Source organism: Orycteropus afer, unplaced genomic scaffold (assembly GCF_000298275.1).
Source record: "Orycteropus afer afer isolate SDZICR_OR568_19922 unplaced genomic scaffold, OryAfe1.0 scaffold00294, whole genome shotgun sequence".
Lineage (NCBI taxonomy): Eukaryota > Metazoa > Chordata > Mammalia > Tubulidentata > Orycteropodidae > Orycteropus > Orycteropus afer.
Window position 1 is genome coordinate 480,659 of NW_006921881.1, and position 8,893 is coordinate 489,551.

Here is an 8,893-nt window from a genome sequence, read left to right on the forward strand (position 1 = left end):
TTAAAAATCACCAAAAAACAAAAAAGAGTAAGTATAGCCAAATGGTGAAACCTTGTGTCTGTTCTTTATTTATCCATATTATTAGATATGGAAACTCTGAGGCTTCTAGAACATTAGATACTGAAACAACTCATAAAACAGTAATTTGAGAGTCTTAAGTCTTCAACCAGTCATATCACTGACCTGTTTCTTTCTGCATTTTAGGACCTGACATGGCACCCACCAGTAAGTTCAATCTGTTTTCAGTTTGAGTGGTTTTTGGACATCTAAGTGCTTTAAAGATACCCAGTTTTGCAAATCTCAATATTCCCGATATTCTTGTTTCTCATTCTTAGTTATCTCCCATTAATCAGAATTGTAGAGGCTGTTGACCATTTGCAGGAAAGTTGGAGACACTGAAAGAGTAACTACCATAAAACAAATAATATCCTTCATTAAGAAAAAAAAATGGGAGTAAATCTAAATCAAAAACCAAACTCACTGCCATCGAGTCGATTTGACCCCTCCTTGGGTTTCTGAGGTGGTATATCTACGGAAGTAGATTGTCCAGTCTTCTTTCTGAGGAGTGGCTGGTGGGTTTGAACCACTAGTCTTCTGGTTAGCAGTCAAGTGCCTTAGGCACTAAGCTACCAGATCTCCTAGAGGAGAAAATTCCAGTTTTAGAGAAAAGAGGAAGGTGAAGGAAAAGAACCAAAAAAAAAAAAAATTATATGCTGCAATATCTTACATTTTTCTAAATGCTCCTACCTTCTGTGCCCTGGATGAAAAAGTAAAAGTGCAGGAAAGAATTTACCATCTTCTGGTGGCAGGGTAGTGCCTAAGGCATTTGACTGCTAACCAGAAGGCTGGTAGTTCAAACCCATCAGCCACACCTCGGAAGGACGATTGGGCAATCTACTTCATAAAGATACTGCCTTGGAAACCCCAGGAGGGGTCACTATGAGTCGAAATGGACTCGACGGCTGTGAGTTTATTTATTTATTTTTTTTAGATAGAGTTCCAAACCGAAAAATAAAATCTCCTTTATTTCTTCCTTTGTGAGTTTGTTTTAGAAAAAAAAAAGCCCATCAGTCAGTTCTTAGTCAGCAGCTAAAAATCTGTGGGTGTTTGTCTCCCCAGGAAACACTTTACCAAAGCTACCAACTATGTTTCTCACAGAAAATAGCACAAGATCATAGAATATTTAAAGGTGGGAAAATGTGGCACAGATCATCCTGCAAACCCTTTAATTTATAGCTCAAGGCCCAAACCCAGTAAAAAATAATGATGACACTGACTATAAAAGTATCAGTAAGATGCTCTTGGGAGCTCTGGTAGTGTAGTGCTTACGGCACTTAACTGCTAACCAGAAGGCTGGTGGTTCAAACCTACCGGCCACTCCTCAGAAGGAAGATGGGGCAATCTACTTCCATAGTGATACTGCCTCGGAAACCCAAGGAGGGGTGGCTATGAGTCAGGTCCGACTGGACGGCACATAACAACAACAACAACAAGATGCTCTTGATCTAGAGAGTAATTTATTTTGGGCAGTTTCTCCAATACTAAATAGAAATACCCTTGTTCATTTGTCAATTCTAGCATCCTTTGATTTCTTGAATACAAAGAAAATATTTTAAAATCTTAAAATAGTTCATTTTACTGCTGAATGTGCAGGATTTTGAGAATCTGTGTTTCTTGAGCTCCTTTACTTTCATATTATCTATCATTCCCTTGATAGCTGATAAATATGGGAGAATCTAAGAGTCATTGGAGCTCTGGTGGCATAGTGCCTAAGGTACTTGACAGCTAACCAGAAGGCTGGCAGTTCAAACCCACCAGCCACTCCTCGGAAAGAAGGTTGAGCAATCTACTTCTGTAGTGATACTGCCTTGGAAACCCAAGGAGGGGTCACTATGAGTCGGGTCCAACTCCACAGCACGTAACAACAACAGTCATTAGATATGATTGAAAAAAAGAATTCAGAGTTAAAATCTCCTAGAATTAGTTAAAATTACTTATGGAAAAATATGAATGTTCAGGTTAAGTTTTACTGAGGAGAATGAAGGAAAATTCACAACAATAAAGAAAAATTAGGCAATGTTAGTTGAAGTGTTGAAACTAAGAATTCCAGGGAGGTTCCAGCCACTCAAAAAAGGGAAGGGAAGGTTAAGGAGTTTTTTTTTTTTTTTTTCTCCTCAAATAATGAAGGGCTTAATGCCACTAGGAGCCCTAGTTGCACAGTAGTTAAGTGCTCAGCTGCTAATGAAAAGGTCAGTGATTCTAACCCACCAGCTGCTCTATGGGAATAAAACCTCGCAATCTGCTCCTGTAAAAATTACATCCTTGGAAACCCTATGGGGCAGTTCTACTCTGTCCTGTAGGATTGCTGAGTCAGAGCTGACTCGTTGGCAATGGTTCGGTTTTGGTTTTGATGCTACAAAGAAAGGATACAATATTGAAAGAAATCCAAATCCATCCTCCAATCCCAGAGGGAAAAATGCTTTGTTTCCTTTTTATTTTATTTTGGGAGCAGCTGAAGCACCCAAAAGTTAACTTTCAAGTTCCAAATTTGGTTTTCTTTAGGCTTTCACAGTGGCTGGGAAGTTGTTTCTCAACCTAGCAGCTTTCATTTTCAGCTATGTTCATATTAATACATCCCTTCTTTTTGATCTTGGTACGTATTAATGATTTTGAGAGAAGTCTAACCAAAATTATAGAGAAGAGTATCATCCTGGTCAATAATGAGGATGAAACTCAAGATTTGCAAGGATGGTGTACAAATACTAGAGAGGGAAGCAAGGGTATTAGGGGGTGAATAAAATGAAAGGAAATGACTAACACAGAAAGTTAATTTCAATTTCAAAACATTTTGCATATTAGGAAGATGGGCATTAACAGCACAAGGTGCTAATGGCTCTTGAAACGTAACAGGAGAAACTCTTCTTCCTCTACATTTCATAGACCCTCATTAATTGTACTTGACTGTCCCCAAAAAATACATTATTCTGTTTTCATTCACTCCTCTAATTCATCCAACAAACAGTTCTAAGGATGGCTTCTCTGTAACACACATTGAGTTTCATAACAGGCTTGAAAAGTTTAATTAAACTGAATTCCTGTCCTCAAGTGACTCACACTCTAAAGGGCAAAGACAAATAAACAAATATTTTTAAAGTATGTACAGGGACCAGATAGAACTCTGTGTGCTAAGGATTCTTAAAGATGTCAGACAAGATTATCATTCACATAGAATTTACATTCAACTGCATGGAGATAGACAATTAACAAATAAGTGTGAATGATAATTTCATTTTTCCCCATACAATGGCACCAGGGAAGAGTTCATCAGATGACATACAGTGCAGGCAGGGGAAATTGTCTCACTGCTTGAGGGCACTGAACAAAAAGGTCCTTGATATTTTATGATTCAGGGGTAGAGGGAGGTGGAGAAGAAAGAAAGAGAAACAGCTAAGAACAGAAAACAACCGAGTCAAAGTGAAGAAAAGTGTTTTAATCAAGACTCCATAAGAAGATCTAGGCGGAGGCATCCGAAAAGTCTCAGGAGAGATCCCCCCAATAAAGAGGCCTCCAAATGGAGGCAATGAGGGTAGGAATGCAGATTTGCATATAAACATGGCCAATCCAGGGTCAGGAAGATCTGAGTCCTTGACTGCAATTCCCTCCAGAGATGGCAATGCATTTACTGTGCACCGTGTCTGGACTAGGGAGGACAGCTTTCTCCCTCGAGACCTGCCAGGAAATGCTTTTGTAATTGGATTTTGGCCTGGAGTTGGACTCCCCACAGATAATGTATTGGGGTCTGAGGAGAGACTCGATCCACCAAAGGAGGGTCATTGGCTTCCACTGACCAAGGATGATCAGATGAAACAAAGAGAATTTCATGCAAGCAAAGATTTATTATAGGAAGAAAGTCTGGCTAAAGGAGATGGAAAGGGTTCTAGGCAACACTAACATCCATCTCCCCGAGTGCAGGGAGGGGAAAGATTTATAAGGGTTTTAGGTTAGTATTTTATTCATCAAGCTTCTGGGGAAAGGCAGGCATTTCAGGGAAATGGGAGGTTCTGGGCTGGGTTATGGTAATTAGATGCATATGCAGGTCCTGTAGCAGTTGTCAGGATACTTGATACAAGTCTCAAAGGCTGCTGGGATACCAGACATTATGGGATGTTACGCACGTGCTGTCCTTTGGAGTGCTGGTTCAATTCCCCGTGAGAGCCTCTGTCATCTCAGGGAGGTCTGTACTGTGCATGCCGAGGGCTGGAAATTAGGTTGCCTGCAAACACCTGCAAAAATCCTGAAGAACAGAGCTGGGAAAGACTGCTGATTACTTCTGCACCCTAGGTCTCAGGATGTGGTTTGGCTTTTAGCAGTTAGGCTTGCAGCTTGTGATTTTAGTTAACCTTTCATGTCCTGCCACCTCTGTCTCTCTCAATGAGAGAATATTGGAATAATTCTAATAACAGATTATGGTGGGTTTGACTAAAGTAATAACAGAAGACATAGACAAAAGTGGATGCTTTCAGGATGTATTTTGGTGGACAAGTCAACAGGACTTGCTTATGGATTGGATGTGGGAGTCATATGCACACAGATATTATTAAATTATATAAGGAAGAGTATAGAAAGAAAAATCATAGCGATGACCAAAATCTGAAGCACTCTAAACTAGAGGTTAAGAAGTGGAGGATGGAAGAGCTAGCAAAGAAGACTGAGAAGGAACCATCAAGCTGAGACATACTACCTGCACAAAAAGTGCTCAACAATTAGCATTTAGAAAAATAAATACAAGGAGACAATGAGACCCAGCTATCCCACACTTCTTTCAGATCAACCAAGCTGAAGCGTTGTTTTAAATGCTGATCTTTCAGCAGATTAAGCTGTTAGAGTAAGGAAAAGAGTAGGTGATCTGTAAATATCCCCCTTTTTATTTTCCTTCTGGGGAGAGAGAGTATTCAAGTAAAAAAATAGAGTACTTAATTCAGAAAAAAATTGGTTTTAGGAGGATATGCCTATATTATTTTTGCTTTTGTTTTTGTTTTTCAGAAATGCCTATAAGACCTACTGGTAAGTTACAAATTTTTCCCAACACTAGTAACTTTCAGTCTCATAGTATCTTGTGGAGTAACTTTCTGCAAAACATTTACGTTTAATTTTGGCTCTCTATGCCCTAAAACAGGTATCTTTCTATCTCCTTTGGTTCTATATTACACAAATCCCTTTAGTTCATTGAAGAATTTTTGGAAAGCAGAATATTTAATCACAAAACAAAAGAGGAAGAAGCAAGAGAAATGACTAATGAGGTTGGACTTAATGCTTATTAACCAAAATGCTAAACATTCCAAAATAATGAGGAGTTGCTGTTGCTGTTTGAGTCATCTCCGACTCATAGGGACCCTTTGCACAGCACAACGAAACAGTGCCTGGTCCTGTGCCAGCCTCACAATCCTTGCTACACCTGAGCCCTTTGCTGTAGCCACTGTGTCTATCTATCTCATTGAGGGCTTTCCTTTCTTTGTTGACCCTCCACTTTACCAAGCATGATATCCTTCTACAGGGAATGGTTCCTTCTGACAACATAACCTAAGTAGGTGAGATGAAGTCTGGCCATTCTTGCTTCCAAGGAGCATTCTGGCTGCACTTCCTCAAGAACAGGTTTGTTAGTCCTTTTAGTAGACCATGGTATTCTAAGCATTCTTCTCCAACACCACAACTCAAAAGCATCAGCTCTTCTTCAGTCTTCCTTATTGATTGTCCACCTCTCACATGCATAAGAAAATACCATGGTTTGGGTCAGGCGCACCTTAGTCTTCATCTTTGCTCTTCATCACTTGAAAGAGGTCCTTTGCAGCAGATTTTCCCAATGCAATGTCTTCTGATGTTTTGACTACTGTTTCCATTGGTGTTGATTATAGAGCCAAGTAATATGAAATCCGTGACAACATCATCTTTCCACTGTGAAGCTGTTTATTGGACCAGTTGTTTTCCTTATACTGAGGTGTAATCCATACTGAAGACTGTAGTCTTTAATCTTCATCAGTAAGTGCTTCAAGTCATCCTCACTTTCAGCAAGCAAATCTGTATATCACAGGCTGTTAATGAGTCTTCCGGATCCAATCCTGATGCCACATTCTTCTTTATATAATCCAGCTTCTCAGATTATCTGCTCAGCATACAAGTTGAATAAATATGGTGAAAGGATATAACCTTGATGCATTCCCTTCTTGATTCTGAACCATTAAATATCCCTCCTTGCTCCGTTCAAATGACAGCCTCCTGATCTATGTACAGGTTCCTCTAGAGTACAATCAAGTGCTCGGGAATTCCCATTTTTCTTAATGTTATCCACAATTTGTGATGATCCACATAATCAAATGCTTTTGCATAGTCAATAAAACACAAGTAAACATATTTCTGATATTCTTTGCTTTCAGCTAAGATCCATCTGACACCAGCAATGATATTCCTCGTTCCGTGTCCTCTTGTGAATCCAGCTTGCATTTCTGGAAGCTCTCTGTCAATATACTGCTGCAACCGTTTTTGAACTATCTTCAGTAAGATTTTACTTGCATGTGATATTAATGATATTGTTCGATAATTTCCACATTCTGTGGAATCACCTTTCTTTGGAATGGGTACAAATATGGATTTCTTCCAATCAGTTGGCCAGGTAGCTGTTTTCCAAATCTCTTGGCATTGCTGAGTGAGTGCCTCCAGTGGGGCATCTGTTTGTTGAAACATCTCAATGGATATTCTGTCAATTCCTGGAGCCTTGTTCTTTGCCAGTTCCTTCAGTGCAGCTTTGACTTCTTCCTTCAATACCATTGGTTCTTGATCATATACCACCTCCTGAAATGGATGAATATTGACCAATTCTCTTTGGTACAGTAACTCCATGTATTCCTTCCATCTTCTTTTGATGCTTCCTGCATCATTCAATATTTTGCCTATACAATCTTTCAACGTTGCAACTCGAGGCTTAAATTTTTTCCTCAGTTCTTCCAGCTTGAGAAATGACAAGCATATTCTTCCCTTTTGGTTTTCTAACTCCAGATCTTTCATTATAGTAATTGGCTTTGTCTGCTCAAGCTGCTCTTTGAAATCTTTTGCTCAGCTCTTTTACCTTGTCATTTCTTCCATTTGCTTTAGCTACTCTCAGCTCAAGGGCAAGTTTCAGACTCTCTTCTGACATCCATTTTGGTATGTCTTTCCTTTCTTGTCTTTTTAACGACCTCTTGCTTTCTTCATGTATGATGTTCTTGATGTCATCCCACAATTCCTCTGGTTTTCAGTCATTGGTGTTCAATGCATCAAATTCTTTAAATGGTCTCTAAATTCAGGAGGGATATCATCAAGGTCATATTTTGGCTCCCATGGACTTGTTTTAATTGTCTTCAACTTCAACTTGAACATGCATATGAGCAGTTGATGTCTGTTTCACAGTCAGCTCCTGGCCTTGTTTTGGCCAAAGATTCTTCTCCATCACCTCTTGCCACAGATGCAGTCAAAACTTCTCCATTGCCTCTTGCCACAGATGTAGTCAATTTGATTCCTATGAATTCCATCTGATGAAGTCCATGTGTACAGTCATCACTTATGTTGTTGAAAAAAGGTATTTGCAATGAATAAGTCATTGGTCTTGCAAATTTTATCATGTGATCTCCAGCATTATTTCTATCACCAAGGCCATATTTTCCAACTACTGGTAACTCTTCTCTGTTTCCAACTGTTGCATTCCTGTCACCAGTGATAATCAACACATCTTGATTGCACGTTCGATTAATTTCAGACAGCAGAAGTTGGTAGAAATCTTCAATACCCTCATCTTTGGCTTTGGTGGTTGGTGTGTGAATTTGGATAACAGTGTTAACTGGTCTTCCTTTGTAGGCATATGGATATTATCCTATCACTGGTAGTGTTGTACTTCAGAACATATCTTGAAACAGTCTTTGTGATAATGAATGCCACACCATTCCTCTTCAATCTTTCATTCCCAGCATAGTAGATCATATGGTTGTCTGATTCAAAATGGCCAAAACCAGTCCATTTTAGCTCACTAATGTCTAGGATCTCAATCTTTATGTGTTGCATTTCATTTTTGACAACTTCCAGTTTTCCTAGATTCATACTTCGGACATTCCATGTTCTGATTATTAATGGATGTTTGCATCTCTTTCTGCTCATTTTGAGTTGTACCACGTCAGCCAATGGAGGTCCCAAAAGCTTTACTCTATCCATGTCGTTAACGTCATCTCTACTGTGAGGAGTCAGCTCTTCCCCAGTCAAATTCTGAGTACCTTCCAACCTGATGGGCTCATCTTCTAGTACTATGTCAGACAATGTTTCAGGGCTATTCATAAAGTTTTCCAGTAATATATCAGACAGTGTTTTACTGCTATTCATAAGGTTTTCACTGGCCAATTGTTTGAGAAGTGGATGGCCTCTTTCTTCTTCCAAGTCTGTCTAAGCCCAGAAGCTCTGCTGAAATCTTTGCACCATGGGTAACCCTGCCGGCATTTTGCAACATGGTGGCATAGCCTCCAGCCCCACAACAACATGTAAAACACAATGGGATGACAAACTGACAGGCAAGTTTGTCTCCCTTAGTTGTTCCCAACCCCTCTGTACCTGCCTACCTCAGGCCCATGCCATAATATAGAACCACACCCAAGCAAAAAGCAGCCTCCAAGCCCTGGGCCAGCCTTCCTCAGGCCCCGGCTTTAATATATGTTGTTGTTGTTGTTGTTGTTAAGTGTCGTAGAGTCGTTTCCAACTCATAGCGACCCCATGCACAGCAGAATGAAACACTGCCCTATCCCACGCCAGCCCCACAATCCCTGCTGTACTTGAGCTCATCATTGCAGCCACCGTATCAATCCATCTCGTTGAAGGCCTC